Source organism: Neofelis nebulosa, chromosome 2, assembly GCF_028018385.1.
Source record: "Neofelis nebulosa isolate mNeoNeb1 chromosome 2, mNeoNeb1.pri, whole genome shotgun sequence".
Taxonomy (NCBI): domain Eukaryota; kingdom Metazoa; phylum Chordata; class Mammalia; order Carnivora; family Felidae; genus Neofelis; species Neofelis nebulosa.
The window spans coordinates 94344151-94366916 of NC_080783.1; the positions used below are offsets into that span (position 1 = coordinate 94344151).

General features: G+C 42.5%; 2 long non-coding RNA genes across 2 annotated transcripts in view; both read right to left on the reverse strand.

Annotated features, from left to right (window-relative positions):
• Positions 1 to 7450: 7450 nt before the first annotated feature.
• Positions 7451 to 9483, reverse strand: LOC131503764 (uncharacterized). Its single transcript, XR_009257588.1, has 2 exons — positions 9443 to 9483; positions 7451 to 8094 (listed from the first exon to the last, which is right to left on the reverse strand). It is a non-coding gene; the product is annotated as an uncharacterized LOC131503764 (long non-coding RNA).
• Positions 9484 to 20388: 10905 nt separating this feature from the next.
• Positions 20389 to 22766, reverse strand: part of LOC131503770 (uncharacterized) — a 259902-nt gene continuing 257524 nt past the window's right edge. The window contains exon 5 of the long non-coding RNA XR_009257590.1: positions 20389 to 20684. This is a non-coding gene — a long non-coding RNA (uncharacterized LOC131503770). The remainder of the gene's footprint in view (positions 20685 to 22766) is intronic.

Here is a 22766-nt window from a genome sequence, read left to right on the forward strand (position 1 = left end):
CAAGGCTTGAAAAAGAAGATCATGGCCATATCTTAGGAAGACAAAGAGCTTGGGTTTTTCCTTCCTTTTTGCCTAGTTAAAGCTTTGCAGGCCTGGCTCAAACTCTACCCTTCCCACTAGACCTTTCCCGAATGTTCCAGAGTCTCTGATATTCTCAGTTATTCTGATATTCCCACTGCCCTGCAACACACTTTATTGGCTCATGTGAATCCATCACGAATGCCCAGTAAAGACGTAAGTTCTTCAGGGAAAATAACTGGTCTTGCCCTTCTTCCTTACTCCTGAATGAGTAATTCAGGAACTATCTCTTTCTGGAGAGGATACACAGACCAGCAGTGCTGCCTTCACCCCACTATGGTCTGCCTGCACCGAACTTGGAAGGAGTGAGTGCTCCCCCAATCTCCCATGGCCCATCAACAGACATTTGCCTTCCTTGAAGTTTCTCTCCACAAGGAAGTCACAGGAAACACACCCAGGTCTGCTAAGAGCAACCAACACAGCAGGCCACCGGGCCACACTTGGCCATGCTTAGTCATGCACTGGCCTGAAAACTGATGATGGAGTGTTTATTGACTAGGTCTAGAGAGCCGCACCGCCCCACCTAGATGTACAAGGAGACGCTCCAGCCTGGACGGAGACACCACCATAGGCAGGTCCAGCTCCTGTGTGGAAGGGGCTGCAGATGCTGTCAACTCAAAGCCTGGGAACTTGTTTGGGTACCTCTGAATTTAGTGCCTCAGTAGATATGTCAAAAGGAGGAGGCATCCTTACCTTCTCACTGATCATTTCCAGACCATTTAACACTTCCACTCTTATAATGGCTGATTTTCCAGGTCACAAATTTCATGGGCATACTTGCTACTTACAGGATAACTATTGATCATTTAATTGCAAGGTAAGTACCATAGAAAGGATGGGAAAATCACATGGTAAGCAATTATAGCTTAAGTACTTGGTTATTTTTGAGTCTGTCTGGCTGCCAGTCATTATTCTCAAAGTTTAATTTAGTCCTAGAAAACGCTCAATGGTGTACATAGGCATGATCAAAAAGTGTCTTCCTTTTAATTCATAATTACATCAGCAACATATTAAGTATATTCTTTTCTTTAATTTTTTTTTTTTTTTTGAAACAGAGAGACACAGCGCACAAGCAGGGAAGGGGGAGAGAAAGAGAGACAGAGAGAGAGAGAGAGAGAGAATCCCAAGCAGGCTCTGCACTGTCAGTGCAGAGCCCAACATGGGCTCAATGCCACAAACTGTGAGATCATGACCTGAGCCGAAATAAAGAGTTGGACATTTAACCAACTGAGCCATCCAGGTGCCCCAGATTAAGTGTATTCTTAGTTTACTCTCCCTGACCATTTTCTTTCCATGGTGTATTCCCCAAAGTAAAAGAGTAGAAGGCCAGAACTAGGATTATACAACCCCAATAAAGAATCCTGGTCCCATTATTTTCCAGTGATGATATACCTTGGTTGGGCAAGATGCTTAAACTCTCTAAGCATTAGTTTTTCATTAGTCAGATGGTGTGAAAATACCTACCTCATGGGGATATTGCTGGCAATAAGTAAGTTGTATAACGTTCCTGGCGCATAATAGTGATACCGGTATCCGTACTTTTCTTTTTTTTTTTTTTTAACGTTTATTTATTTTTGAGACAGTGAGAGACAGAGCATGAACGGGGGAGGGGCAGAGAGAGAGGGAGACACAGAATGGAAGCAGGCTCCAGGCTATGAGCCATCAGCCCATAGCGCGACGCAGGGCTCGAACTCAAGGACTCATGGACCACGAGATCTTGACCTGAGCTGAAGTCGGAAGCTTAACCGACTGAGTCACCCAGGTGCCCCTATCCGTACTTTTCAAACCTTCACGTTATGCCACTTCACTTTCATGAAAGCCCTACATTAGTATTTGTTTGTGCTAACCAAAAGGAATCCAAAATTATTTTTTCTTTGATGAAAAAAGGTGAAAAGCAAACCAGTGTTCAGCACTGGTTTTGCCGTGAGCCATGATAGAGGCAGTGTACACCTCAAGCAGTGAGACTCATGCCACCAGCCTCCTTCTCTGGGAGCTTCACGCAGTATCAAGCCACCATAGCTTTGAACTGTGCCTGTGAGCATCTATGCTTTAGCTCAATTTATTCCGGGCGTTGGTTAGCAAGACGTGCCCTAAGATATCAGAAAAGCCTAATTTCTGCTTTCAGATAGCGGGGGAAACCTAGTACCTATTTGATGCTTACTCCATGCCAGCCACAGTTTTAACAGCTCTGTAATATGTATTAACTCAATTTTCACACCAGGTCCCATGTCGGAGCAACGTTATCAGCCCTATCTTATGGGTGGGAAACTGAGACACAGCGTTACTTGCCTGAGGTCAGCAGCTATCAAAACAGTAGAGATGAGGTCAAATCCAGGAAGATAGGCTACAGAGTTCATGTTTTTAACCTTTGTATCAGACTTCCCATAGATAGTGAGCACAGGTTATTTACACTTAAGAGGCACTGTGTGATGAGGTCACTGGATGAGTGAGAGGATCAAATGTTAGGTTAGAGGTTGTAGTAGTCAACCTTTAAGATGGCTCCCAATGACCCTTGCCTCCTGGTATTCATACCTATGCATAATCCCCTCCCCTTGAATGTGGACTGGACCTAGTGACTCACGTCTAAAAATAAGAATATAGCAAAAGTGCTGAGGTGTCATTCCCGAGATTGGGAGACAAGAAGACTATGGGTTCCATCTTGGGTAGCCCCTCTCACTCTCACTCTGAGGGAAACCAGCTGCCATGTTGTGAGCTGCCCTGTGGAGTGATCCATGTGGCAAGGGACTAAAGTCTCTAGTGAACGGCCAGCCAGAACCTGAGGCTTGCCAACAGCCTCATGAGCATGGAGATGGATCCCTCACAAGCTGACCCCTGTGAGGACTGTAGCCAGCATGGCCAACATCACCAACTTCAGAACCACGGCCTTTAAACCCAATAAGCTAAGCAAATAAATGGTTCTATTTAGCACATTCAGATCCACCACCAGAAAAATTACCAAAGATAAATTTAACAGCCAAAGAAAAAGAGAAAAGAAGAAGATAAATTGGTATGTTTGTTGTTTATGTCTTCTTAATAAGGACCATTCATGTTTCTGGCAGAGTGGGGTAGTGGGTAGAGTTGTCTGCAGAAAAAGGAATAAAACCTGTGTCCCAGTCTTGCCACAGCCTCATTCTTTTCCCTAATTCTGCACTCAACAGCTGTGGAGTTTGTGAGAAGCCTGTGAACCTTCTGGGTCTCAGTAATCCCATATGTAAAAAAGAGTAATACTAGCCTGCCTGAGCAAGCAAGGGGACTGGACCAGATCATCCTTCAAGGATCCTTCTTGTTCTGAAATGTATAATTCTCTGCGGCTTTATTCAGACCAAGTTTTGACTGCCCTATTACTGTGGTTCTCAAACTTTTTGGTCTCAACCTCTTTACTCTTTTAAAAATTTTGAGGATCTGAAAGTGTTTTTATATAGTGGAATATATATATATACAATATATTACATATATATATACATACACACACATATATATGTGTATGTATATATGTGTGTATATATATGTATATGTATATATATATGTATATATATATTCATTCCAGTCTTTACTGTGTTAAAAATTAAAACTGAGAATTTGTTTAAATTTATTAAATCATTTAAAAATAATAAGCCTATTACATGTTAACATAAAAATATAATTTATGGAAGGTAGCTATATTTTTATAACTAAAGGGAGAAGTTATATTTTTATAACTAAAGGGGAAGAGCTACCTTGTGGAAGGTAGCTATATTTTTATAACTAAACCATTATTTTATGGTTTTTTGCAAATCTCTTTAGTGTTTGGCTTAATAGGGGACAGCTAGTTTCTGATACTAGCGTTTGTATTCATTCTATTGCCATATCACACGACAGGTAGCTTCTGGAACCTTCTTAGTACACTGATGAGGGAATGACAGTGAAAAGGGCAAATAACATCTTAGTGTTATTATGAAAATAGTTTTGACTTTACAGAACCCCTAAAAAGGTTAAAAAGTTTTCTGGACCCCCAGAGATGCCTGGACCACACTTTGAAAACTTCTTGATGGAAATGCTATGATTTCTTCTCAGCCTTTTGCCTACCCACCATCCAAAATCATCACCATCACCACCACCATCATCATCATCATCATCATCATGATCATCAAATATGCACACACATGTGCAAATTTCCACACTCAATTTTCCTAAAACCTCTCTTTGGAAAACTTAACATTAAAGTATTAACCCCAAGCACACCCTCTGCAGACCTACTGATTCTAATGATAAACTGTCAGCTCATCCTCCAAATGGTGGCTTCCTGATTATCTGCTGAACCTGATGAAAGTAACAAATGGCTTCTTGAGGGTGTGCATCTAGTTTTACCAACTGGATGAATAGCTGAGGAATTTCAAATGTTGCTTGCCTTTGAAGCTTTGGCTTTAAAAACAAGTGCCTGGGGGAAATGAGCAATGAGTAGGCCTGCTTCAAAAGCTAAGCAACCCCCTGATCCAACAAAACAACAGGGACCCTCTAAAGCCCCTGCAGTCAGCCAACCAGGAAGCAACCCAAAGGGGCAGGGGGCAACATCAGATCAGGGGGGTACTTTCTGGGAAGATCTTTAATAATGAGCGATGTGGAAAAGGAAATCTCTAGATCTGGTCACACTAAGTGGGTAGAATGTGGGGTGGGAAGTCTTCCAGACAAGGACTTTTAAGGACCTTTAGTTCTATTTCTACTTAGTGTTACCAAAGGCTTGGTGTTACCAAAAGCAAATAACTCTCTAAAAGTGACAAAGGTGGTAAGAAGAGTGCTAAATTCCTCCCAGCTTTTTGTGCTGTATTTCTCATCAATGGGTCTGTGAATATATTTCTGAATATATTTCTCAACCAAAGATAGGACACATTCCCCACCCTATTTATACCTGAAATACATAACCCTTTCATTTACTCAACAATTATCAAGACCCTAGTTTGTTGCTGGCACTGTTCTAGCACTGAAACAGCAGTGAACAAAACATTGAAAAATTCTTGCCTTTATATTGTAGTGGGAGAGATAGGCAAACAAAATACACCATATGTCAGTGGTAATGAGCATCACCACTTAAAGTGGGGAAAGGGGATAAGGACTACAAGAGTTGAGAGTTGTTTGCAATTTTAAATAGGTCAGCTGTAAGCAAACTGGGTGTGCTTGGGAAGCCTGGGAATTTGAAATATCATATAACTGCATGAATTTGGCCATCATGAAGTCAATCAGAATTCATTCATTTTCAGTAAATCAGTCAGTCAATAAATATTTACTTGGAACAGTGACTATTTTGCAATGTTGGGAGTTTGGGGAGGTGGTCCCCTTGGGTGGGCACCAGCTTTGGCTCAAGAGGCCAGTAGAGTAATGACTCACCGTGGGAGACTGGAAGCCAGACTGCCTGAGCTTGCATCCGGTGTTGTACCCATGAGACACTGAGCCACTGGCTGAACCTTGCTACTCTCCTGTTTTCTCATCTTCAAAGTGGTTATAATACAAGTACTTACCTGAGGGGATGTTATTCACACTGAATACTGGGCATAAAACTACTCTCAAATGGTAGCCATCCAAGCAGAAATCAGAAGAGAAGACCAGGAGAGAATTGTTTGTGGGCATGTGACAGACTCTGTCTTGAGACTCCCCAGAAATAAATAGGGTCCGATGAGATTTGAGACTTATCTGGATCTCACTTGGCTGGTAGAGTCTTGGGAAAATCAGGTTACAATGTTTGTTTTCAGTAGGTTCCATTGGGCTCCCAAAGCAGAGGAACACAGCTCCCGCTGATAACTTCAGCTGACCAAGAGAACTGTCTACAAAGAGCGCCATTCCAAACAGGACAGGATGATTTTATTACAGAAGAGAGTAGTTTTCCATGACATAAAGGACTGATAAGCCTCTGCTGAATTGGAGTGAAGGCTTTCCCATCTTCACTATCCAAGTGCTGGCCAACCACAGTCGAGATAACATCGCCACTCATGTGGCCACCAAACGACTGAAGCCTGTCCTCCCTCGTTTGCATAAGAATCCTGCTCCATCTGTTAGAAGGAGCAGTATCTGTTCATGCTAATCTGATTGCTCCTATAACTTGTATTAAAAAACATGGAGGTTACCACAAGCTTTGCTCTGACCTTTGATTTTCCAATATCGCATCTGGGGTAAGCACTTCCTTTTAATCTCTACGGACAATAGGCAAAATTTCACCAAGGGAACTGCTGACAGAGGCAGAGATCATAGAGCATGTGTCCATGACCCCAGGTTAGATGATTATAATAACGCTTTTTAGGCTCTTCTAATAAAGAATATGCTGAACAGGCTTCAACGTGCGTGTGCAAAAGTCTAATTGCTGTTAACATGTCACTCCCATCACCAAGAAGCAACAATGTACTGACGGCTTGTCAAATCCGGAATTGATTTCGAAATTGCTTTAATGAGGCAGTGAATAAGTTTGCAGGAGCCCGGCCATCTGAGAGGCCTCCTCAGCAGCATCAGCAGTTGAGATCACCTGCAGTTGCTTTGTTGACCGGTCATAAATGAGGATGGGGCACACAGAGGGTTGCTTTTTGCTTACTGAGGATTTGCAAGCTCTGAGCTGGGATTTCAGTCCCTGTTCCCACCGCTGAAGTCCCTTGCATTTTAGATTTGTTTTTGAAGTGTGTGTGTGTGTGTGTGTGTGTGCGTTTCCCTTCCAGCTATGCCAAACCCCCTCCCATAAATACCTCCGATTGAGAGGGTTGGGCTGCTTTTTCTCCAAAGTACAAGGAAGGATTACAAGTTCCTTCTTGTTCTTCATCCAGTAGGTGTGAGAGCTGCTCTGAGAGTCAGGTGCCTGCTGGTTTTGAGCTTTGTCCTGATAATCAAGATTGATTGTAAATAGATGGAGACCTGGATGCAGAATAAAGCTTTTCTACCTGCATCACTGTCTGCAGTGAAGGAGTTTAACAACCCTCACTCCACCTCCAAAATTACTGCACCCACCTTTTGTTTCCCCTGAGGGATGAGGAAAGTTGGTAAAGGTGTTGCAAATAGGCAAAGGCTAGACGCCAAGGCTGTTCTCAGTATCCAGTCAGCTGAAACCTGGTGGGGGCAGAAATGGCTCTGTTTGTTTTCACATCACCCTCTAATCACAACTATTTCCAGGTCCTCCAAACTCCAGAGGCAGGTATGAGGAAAGTACCAAGGAAAATCTGACCAAATTTAAAGCGATGTGTTGCCTAATTCCAGCTCAAAATGTAATTTGGGATTCGTGATGAGGAACCGGTGTTTTCCCAGCCAAGAGACCTGAATAAGCTTTCCTGGCTTCCTTGTCTTTAACTTGTAAACAACACCAGCACTTTGACAATGAAGACAAATGTATGCCAGCTTGCAGTAACAATGAAAGGACTGCCAGTAACACTTGACAACTGTGGCTTTTATTACCTGCCTCCCCAACCCAGAACATTATTTCATTCAGAGCCAAGGTGGAGAGCCAAACTGCCTTATTTCCAACAGATATGAGCGTATTTTAGAAAATCATCTATGTGTATTATATTCCATGGGGCATCATCTCATTTATATTGCCCCCACGTTCATGAGTGCATGACCAGCATCCTTATCAGGTACAGATGCCTCCAAGAAATTGGATGCTACAGGGTCCATATATCAATGTTATGATGATGTATTTTTCATGAAATCTGTAAATAAGGTCAACAGGATAGGGATATTCTGGATGACAGAATGTTTAATCGTTTTTGAGGAATGCTGTGTTTCCTGTAAAAAGTCAATTTACCTTTTTTTTCTCCCCTCCAACTCTTGCTCATTAAAAAGTCTGATCTGGCTACTTTGGAACAACCACCACCCCCCACCCCACCTCCAGCATGTTAAGAGAAAGAGATGGTTACTCTTATATAAACCAATGAGTAGAAATGCAAGTTGTTAGCATGAAAAAAGTGGGTAATTGGCACCTCTGGGGTTTCTGATAGTTTGTCTTTTCTTATCACCTGAAACATTGTCTCTCAAGTTGAAGGAAACCGGTGTCTTGGTCTTCAAAGAAGTCTCTGACAAAAGAAAAAGAAAATGCTCAGGGTCAGGAGTGCTAGGATTCCAAGTTCAAAAACGTTGTTTTCATAATCTCAGTGAAATTGGAAAGTGATCTCAGCTTCTGCCAAGACCTCTATCTGTCCCGAACATCAATTGCACACTGGGGTCTGTTATCTTAAGAGGCTCAAGAGCTAGGGAAACCGAAGCTGTTATGTCCCGCTGTCCACACCCCCCTCGACTGTGGGCTGCTCAGGACTGAGGAAGTCATCCAAGACAGTTCACTCAGCTCCGCACCCCACTGAAGCACCCCCAGAAGCGAAGCTGCATCACTGGTAGGGAGAGATGCTGGAGACCAAGGGGGAACAGAACTGGGAACCACAGCTCAGAGAGAAGTTGAAAACTGCAAGCACAACTGGGTAGCCTGAAGGATATTCACCCAATCTGTTGCCCGGGCTTGGGTGTCACTTTGTCAGCCCTCCTCTCTAGACCTGTGACACATGAATAATGGTGGCTCTGTAAAAGGAGGCAATTGTGAAGAAATGGAAATATCAGGGCTACAAAGGCCTTACCAAAGGACCAGTTCTATAGAGGCAGTGAATATTGGGGGCGCCTGAGTGGCTCAGTTGGTTCAGCGTCTGACTCTTGGTTTCAGCTCAGGTCATGATCTCATGGTCTTGAGTTCAAGCCCCATGTCAGGCTCTGTGCTGACAGTGTGGAGCCTGCTTGGGATTCTCTTTCTCTCTCTTTCTCTCTCTCTCTCTCTCTCTCTCTCTGCCCCTCCCTTGCTCACACTCTCTCAAAATAAATAAATAAACTTAAAATAATAATGAATAATAAAAAGGAAGCAGTAAATATTGAACTCTTACTACAGCTACAGATCCTGATCTTCCCAATGTTGCATATATATATATATATATATATATATATATATATATGTATATGTATATATATGTACATAAGAGACAGAGAGCAATAAAGAGACAGAGGTTTTAAAAATATAATAGCAACTTTGAAATAACTAAGGAAAGGAAAAATATCCTTCTGTATTAAATACATCATTTTCTTATTGTCCTTATTATTAACAAAACAGTGTAGACAATCTCTTCCAGATCAGTGAGCATCCCCTCAGGCCTAAACACAAGAGCGAAAATGAATCTTGAGTGACAGAGCCTGGAATTTCACTTGCTCCCGCCACCTGCTCTTGGAGGTCAACAGTGCTGTGGTGTGTAATTACCAACTTCATTGCTCCCCTCTCCCACTGTCTAACTGATGGCCCTGACACCGGTGCTGGGTCAGCCCTCTAAAAACATCCAAGCATGAACTGCTCCTCCATCCAACAGATGCTGCTCGCTTGGGAACCTACCAGAACCAGGAACTCAAGGATGGCTTGTGTTTGCTCAGACATGGAAAAAAAAAAAAAAATGATGGAGCAAAAAAACAAGATTACAGATCTACTCCAGGCAGAATCAACCTTAGAATTTGGTCTCAGCTGCAACATCCACTCCATGCACTAACGTACTTATTGGCCCCCTTCCAAGTAAGACACCTGAGCTTTAGTTTCTCACCTCTTTCTAGGTCTTTTGCTACCCTCTGAAATCACATGCAGACAGTGGAATCATTGCCTCAGCAAACACTGAAATATTATAAGGAGTCCACATGGCAATGGATTGTTCACATCTGTCAACAGCTGCAAAGAGCACACCAGAACTGCCACAGGATCTTCTTTACCGGTGAAATACAAATTGCCAGTCAAAATCTGGGACTCTGTGCCTGGAAGCTGTGCTCTGGAATTGACCTCTCCAAAACCCCAACAAACCTTGCACCCAAGAGACTTGGGGAATTTGGTCTCTTTTCTTGTTCATCTCTGGGCTGCTAGAGTAGACTCCTAGAAGTATGTCCCTTCTTTCTCCCTAAGTACCAAACCCCAGCTCCCCTGAGAGACACAGATCCTCTACAAAGTGGCTGGTTTCCATCCCAGACCCTTCTCTATTTCAGCCCATTACCATGGCCCAGCTAAGAGAAGAGGCTTCACCTTAAAAATGAGAGAGGAGAGGGAAGGGCACCTCTTAGAGCTTCTCATCACTAAACACCTCTGTAAACACTGTCGTTCTAATCCCTCACTCCCCCGATAAACCTAAAGTTCAAGAAACAAAACTGGAGTCTTAGCTGTATGCTAAGATACAGTGCAAAATTAGAGTTTCGAAGGGTGGGCCCTTATGATATTTTTCATAGCTAAAGTTATTTGTCTCTATCACTTGCTCTGGATTAGGGATCAACAAAGTATAGCCACAGGCTAAATCTGGCCTAGTGCCTGTTTTTGTAAATAAAATTTTATTGAAATATGGCAGTGCTCATTCATTTACATATGTCTACAGCTGAGTTGGCACTGCAAAGGCAGATGTAAATAGTAATGACAGACTATAATGACTCACAAAGCCTAAAATATTTACTGTCTGACCCTTTACAGAAGATATTTGCCAACCCCTGCTCTACTGGTTGTCCTCACATTGCCCAGTTATTGTTAGTGGTAGCATTCATCAATTCATCTGCTATTGGCTATTTTGGTTTATGATGGAAAAGCTCACAGAACCCAAGCAAACAAACAAAAAAGGGAAATTCATGTGCACTAGATCCTAGTTATCAGTGGTTAAGTACATAAAAAGTAGAATTAACTGCACACAAGCAAACTAGTTCCATTTTTAAAAAAAAAGAATGGCAGAGGCAGGAATTGCATATTTAACTGAAGCCCACACTGTGGTTATTGAGCAAGTGCCTCAAGATTATGGAGCAAATAAAGATAAAAGAACTCTGCCCTGTAGAATATCAATGAAAAAAATTTATTGAAGATCATTTCACATTAGATTCCACTCTCCAAAATCCACAGATATGAAAATGAAGGAAATCTCTTTAGGGATTTGCTCAAGAGAGCCCAAATTTGTTTCGCTTGATCAACTACCAACTTTTTTTTTTTTTAATTTTTTTAACGTTTTATTTATTTTTGAGACAGGGAGAGACAGAGCATGAACAGGGGAGGGTCAGAGAGAGGGAGACACAGAATCTGAAACAGGCTCCAGGCTCTGAACTGTCAGCACAGAGCCCGACGCGGGGCTCGAACTCACGGACCACGAGATCATGACCTGAGCCGAAGTCGGCCGCTTAACCAACTGAGCCACCCAGGCGCCCCTCAACTACCAACTATTAAGTGATTCTTTGCAAAGAAACCTTTTATATAAGAAGTATCTTTTAAAGTGAGAACAAAGAAATTAGTTTTTGTTTTTCTGTGGAATACATAATGCCAAATGTAGCATGCTTTCCGACTCTGCCCTACATCTATTGTCCATTTTAGGAATCACTGTTAAAAATCCTCTCACTGAGGGGTGCCTGGGTGGCTCAGTTGGTTGAGCGTCCGACTTCGGCTCAGGTCATGATCTCGCGGTCTGTGAGTTCGAGCCCCGCGTCGGGCTCTGTGCTGACAGCTCAGAGCCTGGAGCCTGCTTCGGATTCTGTGTCTCCCTCTCTCTGGCCCTCCCCCATTCATGCTCTGTCTCTCTCTGTCTCAAATAAACATTAAAAAAAAAATTTTTTTTTTTTAAATCCTCTCGCTGAGCTGATGTGAAGTGGGATGAGGTCCCTGCAGAGGTCTGGCTAGCATGTTTTCCAAGAGGTATATAACTAGACCTTTCAGCAAACTTACTTATCTAACTTTCCCTCAAAGCCCAATCTTTTAGACAGACCTTGACCCAAGTCCCTTTCACTTGACTAAAGTGTTGAAAATTGACATGGATTTGAGATGGAGCTGGGAAAGCTCACTCCTAGGCCAACTCAGGTTTTCCCAATTGTTGGATCACATACCAAAGGAATTAAGGGTCCAATGTTGTGATGCTCACTTGTTTGTCCGCACTCCAGCCCCAGACGGCTCTATAGATAGCCCAACCATTTGATCAAGCCCCTTTGGAAGGTGGGAAAATAGCCTTTGGCCTCCCTGTACTAACTTCAGGCTAGGATGGAGCAGGCACACTTGGACAGGCAGCATCCACATCCACACCTCTCACACATCTGCACACAGAGAAAGCATATTTCCTCCAAGTCCAGTACAAGCCATATCCAGAATTTAAGGCAGAAGAACTCTTTTGGAGATGAAGATGAGTGTTACAAATGGCATTCCTTATTTGTTTGAAGTTCACCTCCCCATAAGATGTGGCACCCCTCCTCTGTACCTTTTCCACACTATTTTATAATTAAACTGTGTGTTACTCATCAATGAATTCCCAGAACCTTACACAGTGTGTGGCATGTAGGTGCTCAATAAACAGTTTTTCATGTGTCCATTTGTTCAATCAATAAATGTTTATTGAACACTTGCTCTGTGACAAATGCCTTGGTAAGTACAGTAAACTAAACAAATGAATAAGACACAGTCTATGTCCTCAATGTGTCCCAGATCTAGAGGAAGAAGAACAAATAAACAGACAATTACAATATGAGGTAGAGGTAACTTACAGATTTGGGATCCTAAGCCTACCTGGAGTGGGTGGTGTGAGAGTAGTTAGGTTAGGCTCAGAACACTTATTCTCTCTGGAAAAGCAGATAAATGTTGTCACACTGAGACTTGTGAACTTTGTAGCAAGTACAGTAAGGAGAGTTTACTTTTTGACTATGAAGTCTGTGACAGTTTTCAGCAGTCATATTTCAAAAGAGGTGGGATTGTGCCTCACAAGCAGAGACCCTTAACAAAAGGCTGTTGATTTGCAAACATATAGCCAAGATTCCTTGGATCTTGCCTTGCTTTAGGCACATGGCAGTTAAAAATAACAATAAAACACACAAAAAAATGGAAAAATATTCCACACTCCTGGAGAGGAAGAACAAATATTGTTAAAATGTTGATATTACCCAAAGCAGTCTACATATTCAATGCAATCCCTATCAAAATAACACCAGCATTCTTCACAGAGCTAGAACAGACAATCCTAAAATTTGTATGGAACCAGAAAAGACCCTGAATAGCCAAAGCGATCTTGAAAAAGAAAACCAAAGCTGGAGGCATCACAATCCTGGACTTCAAGGTATACTACAAAGCTGTAATCATCAAGACAGTATGGTACTGGCACAAGAACAGACACTCAGATCAGTAGAACAGAATAGAGAACCCAGAAATGGACCCACAAACGTATGACCAACTAATCTTTGACAAAGCAGGAAAGAATATCCAATGGAATAAAGACAGTTTCTTCAGCACTGGGAACTGGCCACTGGGAAAACTGGACAGCAACATGCAGAAGAATGAATCTGGACCACTTTCTTACACCATACACAAAAATAAACTCAAAATGGATGAAAGACCTAAATGTAAGACAGGAAGCCATCAAAATCCTCAAGGAGAAAGCAGGCCAAAACCTCTTTGACCTTGGCCACAGCAACTTCTTACTCAACACATCTCCAGAGGCAAGAGAAATAAAAGCAAAAATGAACTATTGGGACCTCATCAAAATAAAAATCTTCTGCACAGTGAAGGAAACAATCAGCAAAACTAAAAGGCAACCGATGGAATGGGAGAAGACATTTGCAAACGACGTATCAGATAAAAGGTTAGTATCCAAAATCTTTAAACAACTTATCAAACTCAACCCCCAAAAAACAATATCCAGTGAAGAAATGGGCAAAAGACATGAATAGACACTTCTCCAAAGAAGACATCCAGATGGCCAACCGACACATGAAAAAAAAGCTCAACATCACTCATCATCAGGGAGATACAAATCAAAACCACAATGAGATACCACCTCACACCTGGCAGAATGGCTAACATTAACAACTTGGGCAACAACAGATGTTGGCAAGGATGCGGAGAAAGAGGATCTCTTTTGCACTGCTGGTGGGAATGCAAACTGGTGCAGCCACTCTGGAAACCAGTATGGAGGTTCCTCAAAAATTAAAAATAGAACTACCCTATGACCCAGCAATTGCACTACTAGGTATTTATCCAAGGGATACAGGTGTGCTGTTTCAAAGGGACACATGCACTCCAATGTTTATAGCAGCACTATCGACAATAGCCAAAGTATGGAATGAGCCCAAGTGTCCATCGATGATGAATGTATAAAGAAGATGTGGCATATATGTATACAATGGAGTATTACTCAGCAATCAAAAAGAATGAAATCTTGCCCCTTGCAATGACATGGATGGAACTAGAGGATATTATGCTAAGCAAAATCAGTCAGTCAGAGAAAGATAAATATCGTATGACTTCACCCATATAAGGACCTTAGGATACAAAACAGATGAACATAGGGAAGGGAAGAAAAAATAATATAAAAACAGGGAGGGGGACAAAAACATAAGAGACTCTTAAATATGGAGAACAAACAGAGGGTTGCTGGAGGAGTTGTGGGAGAAGGGATGGGCTAAATGGGTAAGGAACATTAAGGAATCTACTCCTGAAATCATTGTTGCACTATATGCTAAGTAACTCGGATGTAAATTTAAAAAATAAATTAAAGGGGCGCCTGGGTGGCGCAGTCGGTTGAGCGTCTGACTTCAGCCAGGTCACGATCTCGCGGTCCGTGAGTTCGAGTCCCGCGTCAGGCTCTGGGCTGATGGCTCGGAGCCTGGAGCCTGTTTCCGATTCTGTGTCTCCCTCTCTCTCTGACCCTCCCCCATTCATGCTCTGTCTCTCTCTGTCCCAAAAATAAATTAAAAAACGTTGAAAAAAAATTAATTAAATAAAAATTAAAAAAAAAAAGAAGTTTCATATGAAAGATAAATAAATAAATAAATAAATAAATAACAATAAAAGAGGTGCACTTGGGTGGCTCAGTCAGTTGAGCGTCTGACTTCAGCTCAGGTCATGATCTCATGGTTCCTGAGTTCAAGCCACACATCAAGCTTGCTGTTGGAGCTCACTTTGGATCCTATGTTCCCATCTCTCTCTGTCCCTCCCCAGCTCATGCTCTCTCTCTCTCTCTCAAAAACAAATAAACCTTTAAAAAAAAATCTTACAAAAAAATAACAAAAGAAAAAAATCAACTAGACAGTAAGTTAGAATCAGATGATCATAGAGTATTTGAGCCTATAAAAGGACCCCTAATGGGGCGCCTGGGTGGCTCAGTCGGTTAAGCATCCGACTTCGGCTCAGGTCATGATCTCACGGTCCGTGGGTTCGAGCCCCGCGTCAGGCTCTGTGCTGACAGCTCAGAGCCTGGAGCCTGTTTCAGATTCTGTGTCTCCTTCTCTCTGTGACCCTCCCCCGTTCATGCTCTGTCTCTCTCTGTCTCAAAAATAAATAAACGTTAAAAAAAAAAATTAAAAAAAAAAAAAAAAGGACCTCTAAAATGTTACTAGAATCTGTCCGATGCCAGATGACTAGTGTGACAAGTTTCATTCTTCTGTTCAATTGATAGAGTGACTGACAGGTCATTTGGGCTTTGCCGGGAGGGAGAGTTGCACAGGAAGACTTGGCATGGGGTAGTCATTTGATGAATGTGTTCTGAATGAATACAGGCAAACACCTCAGGCTCTGTGGAGGAAAAGTAGGCCTCGAAAATCCAGAAGCTCAAATTACACAGTCACACTGACCTTCTCATCAATCATCAATCAATACCCACCAGTGCTGCTGGGAGCAACGGAGAATGCAGAAGAAATCATACCTGCTCTCTGATCTTAAAGATCAAGGATACAAACAAGGATATGAGCAGACAGTGTGTGGAAGATGAAAGCCCAAAGTATCTGAAGAGATGCTCAAACTCATCAATTGTCAGGGAAAATGCCAATCAAAATGAGATACGATTTCATACCAAATAGACTGAAAAAAATTTTTAAACTGGATGATGATACTGAGTGTCAGCCTAGATGTGGCATAATGAGTTCCTTGATGCATAGCTGATGGGAATGAAGACTAGCGCATGAAGATTGTGGGTAATATGGCACTTCCTAGTCAAAGTAAGCCTACCTATATCCTAAGTGTCATTAATTTCACTTCTGGGTATGCATATATCACAAAGAAATCCTCACACAGATTCATAAGAGTCTCTGGATTAGGATGCTCATGACCACATTATTTGTGATGATGGCATGCAAGTGGAGATAATCTGGATGCTCATCCCTAGGGCACTGGACATATAAAACATGGGGCGGGGGAGGAGTAACCATCGTGTATTACCCACAGTTGGAAGCCACTGATGAGATGTCCACATCGCAACATGGATGGAGCTTGAAAGCATGGTGATGATTGAAAAGAATGAGAAACAGAATGAGATATCTAAAACAATACCATTTAAGAGAGTAAAAATGTATGCTCATGCAACAAGAGTATAATTTTGTGAGAAATCTTCGCAAACAAAATGATGCTTCATATATGTGAGAATAGTTGACTGTGAAGGTAAGATGAGAAAAGGGATTAATACAGATTTTTGGTTCTTGGAACAAATATGTGTGAGAGAGGCTTTGGAACCCAGCAGTGCACAGAGGCTAAAGGAATTTGGGGAGCATGTTAAAGAAAACCTAAATTTCTTGAATAGACTGTTAGTAGAAATCTTGGTATTGGAGATACTGCTGGTGAGGTCTCAGGAGGAAATGAGATACTGTTGTAAACTACAGGAAGATAGACCATAATGTAATAGCAGGAAGTTTAGCAACACTTACCTGCAGTTACATTGAAAGTAGAAATATTCCTAATGAACTGGGTCATCAAGTTAAGCGGTGTTTCCAAAGTGATGGAGGTACCACTTGATGTCTTTTTGCTACTTATAGCCAAATGAAGGAGGAAAGAAATAAACTGTTATAGTTCCCACCACTCAACAAAAAAAAAAAAAAAAAAAAAAAAGCGTTTTGAAAATTTTCAGCCTCTCCAGACAGCATCCAAGCAAATGTCAAATCCAAAGACACTACCAGGAAAACAGTGTCTAAAGATGAAACTGAGCATATATAAAAGTAAAACTTTTTAAGACCTCAGAAAGATCAAAGATAGTGCCTCACAGTCTACGAAGGCCCCCTTAAAGAAGAAGAAATAGTCCTGTTTCCATCTACTTATAACACTGCTGACACCAGATGTGTGGGTTTTCCACACCAAGCAACTCTCCAGTTCTCATAGGACACCAACTGGGTGTCCTACAATTTAACCAGATTCTGACACTAACAGCCTGGAATTAGTGCAGACCCCACACGTCAAGGGCTCAGTCCCACAAAACTTCCCCCTCCCACTTCAGACACCAATCTCAAGTCCTGGCTGTCACCTATACTTCTGACCAACCAATTGTAAATGGGGGGGGGGTTCCCACAACCTCTTTCTCAGGCTCAATAATTCACCAGAATGGTTCACAGACCTCAAGGAAGCACTTTACTTAGTATTGCCCTTTTATTATAAAGAATACAACTCAGAAACAGCCAACTAGAAGAGACACATGGGATAAGGAATGTGGGAAGGGACAAGAGTTTCCATGTCCTCTCCAAGGGCACCACCTCCCAGCACCACCATGTGTTCACCAACCCAGAAGCTGTCTGAACCCCTTTGGTCAGGATTTTTATGGAGGCTTCATTGCATAGGCACGATTGATTAAACCATTGGCCTTTAGTGGCCCCTGGAATTCAGGAGGTGGGGCTGAAAGTTCTAACTCTCTAATCATGTGGTTGTTTCCCCTGGCAACCAGCCACTTATCCTTAGGGACTTTCCAAAATTCACCTCATTAACATAAGGTGCTCCTTTCAGCTTTATCAGTCTGGAGCTGTTTCAGAAGCTAGGAACAAAAACCAAATATTATAACAAAATATATTCCTACTGCTATTATCCCTTAGGACATTATAAAGATAATATCCTAAGGAGTCCTGCCCAGGAGCTAGGGATAGAGACCAAACACATATTTCTTATAATATCTCAAGGGATTAAGGGTTTGCCTCACAAATCCTCTCAATCAAACTATAGGATCTCTAGAAAGTTAAGGGTGTTGGACCTCAGCCATCTCATCAAAAGCAGATGGGGCTTATGTCAAAGAAATTTGTACGTATGGCTTTTGCCTAATGGAGTGAACCCCAAAGAGATTCACAAGAGACCTCCAAGTGTCTTTAAAGCCTTATATTTTTAGAAACATTGCCAACTTGGACTGCAGGAGAAAGAGACAGTACAGAATGAGGAGACGTTTTCAACCTCCAGAGTTCTACTGGCAAGAAGCAGGCTGAGATTGCTGCTCAGCTACAAAAAAAAATGTGCTACCTTCCATAAAAAAGAAAAGATGACTGCGAGGGCAGAGTCAATTGCCTAGAGAGTGAAGCCAAGAGCCATGGAGAATTAATCCTAGGCCTTGGGATCTAATTAAGAAATGTCCAGCACTTGTGTGGCTGGCTTTCAGAATTTCCATGACCAATGAACTCTTATGTCTCCAATTTTCCACCATGTTGGACAGGAATGTCTTCCAGCCCAACAACTATAGATGGGGGCCAGATAACTTACTTCATTAGTTCCACTGGTCTGCAGATAAAGAAGATCTGTATTTAAGACACCACAGTTGGGTCTCATCCACACCGGAACTTAATTTAGATGCTGTTTTGGACTTTGAAGTGATGTGATAATATGAGATTTTAGGGACCTTGGTAGGATATGGTAGGTATTTTGCATGTGGAAGGAATGTGAATCTTGGGGTAGGCAACCTCTATGATAACTCCCAATGATCCCTGCCTCCTGGTATTCAGGCCCTTATATAATAATCTCTCCTTGAGTGTGGGGTGGACCTAGTGACTAATTTCTGACAAATAGAATATGGGGATAATGTTGTGATATTGTTTCTGAGATTAGATCATAAAAAGACTGTGACCACCATCTTGGATCTCTCTCTCTTTTCTTCTTTCATTACTCTGAAGGAAGCCAAGTGCCATGTTGTGAGCAGCCCTATGGAGAGGCCCGTGTGGCAAGGTACTGATGTCTCTAGCCAAAAGATGCTGAGGACCTGAGGTTTGCAAACAACCACATAAGTGAGCTTACAGGTGGATCCTTTCCCCGTTGAGCCTTGAAATGACTGCAGCTTCAGTGATACAATAATCATAGCCTTGTCAGAAATCCAGAAACAGGGGACCCAGCTAAGCTGTATCTGACTCCAGGCTCTGAGAAACTGAGATGATAAATGTTGGTTGTTCTAAGCCTATGAGATTTTGGATAATTTATTATGCAGCAAAAATGACTAATACAGATTTTATCACCTGACACCGATTTGATTCCCCAAGTGGATTAAAAAAAAAGTTTTTAATGTAAATTTTTTCAATATTAAGAAGAGTTTTCATCCTATTTATAATCACCTAATTGATTATAAATAGCCCACTGGAGTTTCATTCTTCATAAGTCCTCATTCTTACAGTTTTTTTGTCTGATTCTATGGGGATTTAAAAAAAGACAGAAAAAGAGAAGCCACGCCCCTAGCTTCTAAGAGAAGGTATCTCTTGAAGAGGCAAGCACATGAAGCAGAATAGGACAGGCTGATCTGGACCATGGTGAAGGCAAGTACACAGAGAACAGGAGTTCCTGAGTTCTACTGGGGATGGGGCACTGAGGGGATGTACTTGACTCAGGATTCACTGACACAAAAACACATCTAATTGCCTTATGCTCAAAAACTAAAAGGTCTAAGAGTCACAATGGCTTCCAGTACAACTAGATTTAGGGGCACTGAGGTGATGTGATAGAGGCCCAGTTACCCCTCTTTGTCTCTCAGCTGTGTTTCCTCTGTGTTGGTTCCATTCTCAAGCAGACTGCCAAGGGCTGAGTTGATCTGCCAGGTGGCAAAGCAGTCAATTAAGACAAGTCAAAATGAAAGGAACAATCAAGGCTTTATTTACTTACTGCCATAGTGTAAGGAAGAAGCTAAAGAGCTGGCTCCCCAGTGTTCCATTTTTCCCCATGTAACAGTACCTGGGGAAGGCCAGCTGCATCAGTACACCTGGGAGGAATTGGCTCACTGCTTAGAGAGCCCCAAACAATAGGTTCCTGCTTTTCTATGGATCTGGGGCCAAGGGGAACAGGGATACCTAGTAGGAAAGTCCCGAGTACCAAGTTCAGAGTGGAAAAAAGTGTCTTCAAGTTTCCCCTTCCCACAACAAGGCTTCAGCCTAATTGTAACCTCCTCCCCACAAGAGAGGCCTTTGATGGAGGTGCCTGGACCAGTAATGCAAGCAAGCATAAGAGACTAGCTGGCCACAGGGGCCTAGTCCTTGACTGCAACTCTCTTCATAGCCTACCACGCATTGGCTGTGCACCAAATCTGGTGTAGGAAGGGCAGCCTTACCCTAGGAGACCTGCCAGATAAGGTGTTATGGAATAACGTTTGTGTGTCCGGCCCCCATTCATATGCTGAAGCTCTAACCCTCAATGTGATGGCCTTTGGCAGTAGAGCCTTTCTTTGGAAGGTAGAGTTAAATCAGATGGTGGGTGTGGGGCTCCCCATGACGAGATTAGTGTCCTTATAAGAAGAGGAAAAGAAACCAGAGTTCTCTTTCTGTCTATGTGTACATACTCACAAAGAGGTCATGTGAGCACACAGGGAGATGGTAGCTGTCTGTAAGCCAGGAAGCAGGCCTTCACCAGAAACAGAATTCACCAGCACTTTGATCTTAAACTTCCAAGCCTGTAGAAACATGAGAAATAAATGTATGTTGTTGAAGCCACCCAGTCTATGGTATTGTGTTATAACAACCCAAGCTGACATAACACCTTTGTAATTGCCTATGGTCAGGCCTGAAAGATCACACAAAGGCACTTGGCCAGGATCTGACCCCTTGCTCTTCCTCTATGGTGATAAGATGGCTATCAGCAGCTCCACCTGACATCCTGTTCCTCTCAGAAACACCGGTAGGAAGAGAGGGCTCTCTATCTTAGTAGTTCCAGCAGAAATTCTAGGACTGGCTCCAATGAGTCTAACTGGGGTCCTGTTCCCATCCCTGAACCAATGGCCACAGCCAAGTGGATGGAATTGACAGGTTGGCCCGCATCATGCTATACCTATGAATCTGGAGTTTGGGCCGGGACTTTTCTAAACCACTTCTACCGAGAGCAAGGGAGGGGCACTTCTACCAGAAGGTTCACCCTAGGTAAGCAAAGCCCACAGACGCCCACTCTCCAGTGCTTGAGCAAAAGTGAAAGGATTCATTTCCTCATCCATTCCATAAACATTTCCTGAACTATGTGCCAGACACTGTTCTTGGCCCTGGGGGGATGGCAGTGAACAGAAGCATCAGTCTTAAATTCTACTGGGGGTAACAACAATAAACACAATCAGCAGGTAAAACATATAGATAGTGACAAGGGATTAAAGGAAAGAATTAAAGCAAGAAAGGAGGACAGGAAGTATGTATATGAGGGACAGGTATTCAGAAAGGCAATGAGAAAATGAGCATCCCAGAGCAGAGGGAATAGCCAGAACAAATACCTTGAGGTGGGAGCATGCTTGCTGTGTTCAAGGAACAAGGAATACAGGCTGCCAGATAAAATATGGAATGCCCAGTTAAATTTGAATTTCAGAAAAACAACATATACATTTTTTTAGCATAGGTATGTCCCAGATATCAAACAGGACATATTTATACCAAAAAAAAAAAAAAAAAAAAAATTCCAGGCAACATTTGGGACATACGAGGTATCCTGTAATTTCTGTTTGCTAAATCTGGCATTTTCAGGCCAGTGGGACTAAAACAGAATGAAGAAGATGGTGGTGTTGCATATTGAATTATGTCCCCCCAAAAATGATGTTTCGAAGTCCTAACCTCCAGTAAACTCAGAATGGGACCTTACTTGGAAACAGGGTCATTGCAGACATAATTAGTTACAATGAGGTCTTACAGGAGCAGGGTGGTCTCTGCTCCAATGTGACTGCTGTTCTTATAAAAAGATGGCCATATGAAGACACAGGGACAAGCAGGGAGAAAGCAATGTGATGACAGAGGCAGAGATTAGAGCACTGCCCCCGCAAAGCAATGAATGACACATGAAAACCATCAGAAGCTAGAAAGAGGCATAGAAGGATCCTTCCCTTCAAGTAACAGAGGGACGGTGGCCCTGTCAACACCTTGGTTTGGGACTTCTAGCCCTCAAAACCATGAGAGAATAAATTTCCATTGTTTCAAGCCGCCCAGTTTGCAGACCTTTGTTACACTGGGAAACTAACCCAGGGGAGTAGCAGAACATGAGGGCAGAGAGATAAGGAGAGTGATGGACAGATCCTGCAGGGCCTTGGAGGCCACAAGAGGACTTGGCTTGCATTCTGAGTCATCTGAGAGTCTGGGGAGTGGAGTGACATGTGTAAAGAGATATAAGAACAATCTCAGAGGATACCCAGGGAAGGAACGGGTATGTGATTCCAAGAACAACATGCAGTTAAGTCCCACTGGAGTGCGTAGTGAGGGCAGCGGGCACAGAGGCTGGAGAGGTGAGCCAGATATTGAAGAGCCTCTCGGTAACAAAAAATAGGGATATGCTTCCCCCTGTAGGTGATAAGAAGCCAATGGAAAACTTGGATCAGAGAGATGGAATCAAATATACCTGTTGTTCATGGTTTTTGTTACCTATTGTACTAGAGGTGGATGCTGGAGTTTAAGAAGAATGACTGGACAGTGATGGAATTCCAGGTGAAATAAGTGGATAACTTTCCCATCAAATAGAGGACCTTAATCCAAGCCCCTCAAATCATACAAGTGAGACAGCCACATTCCCA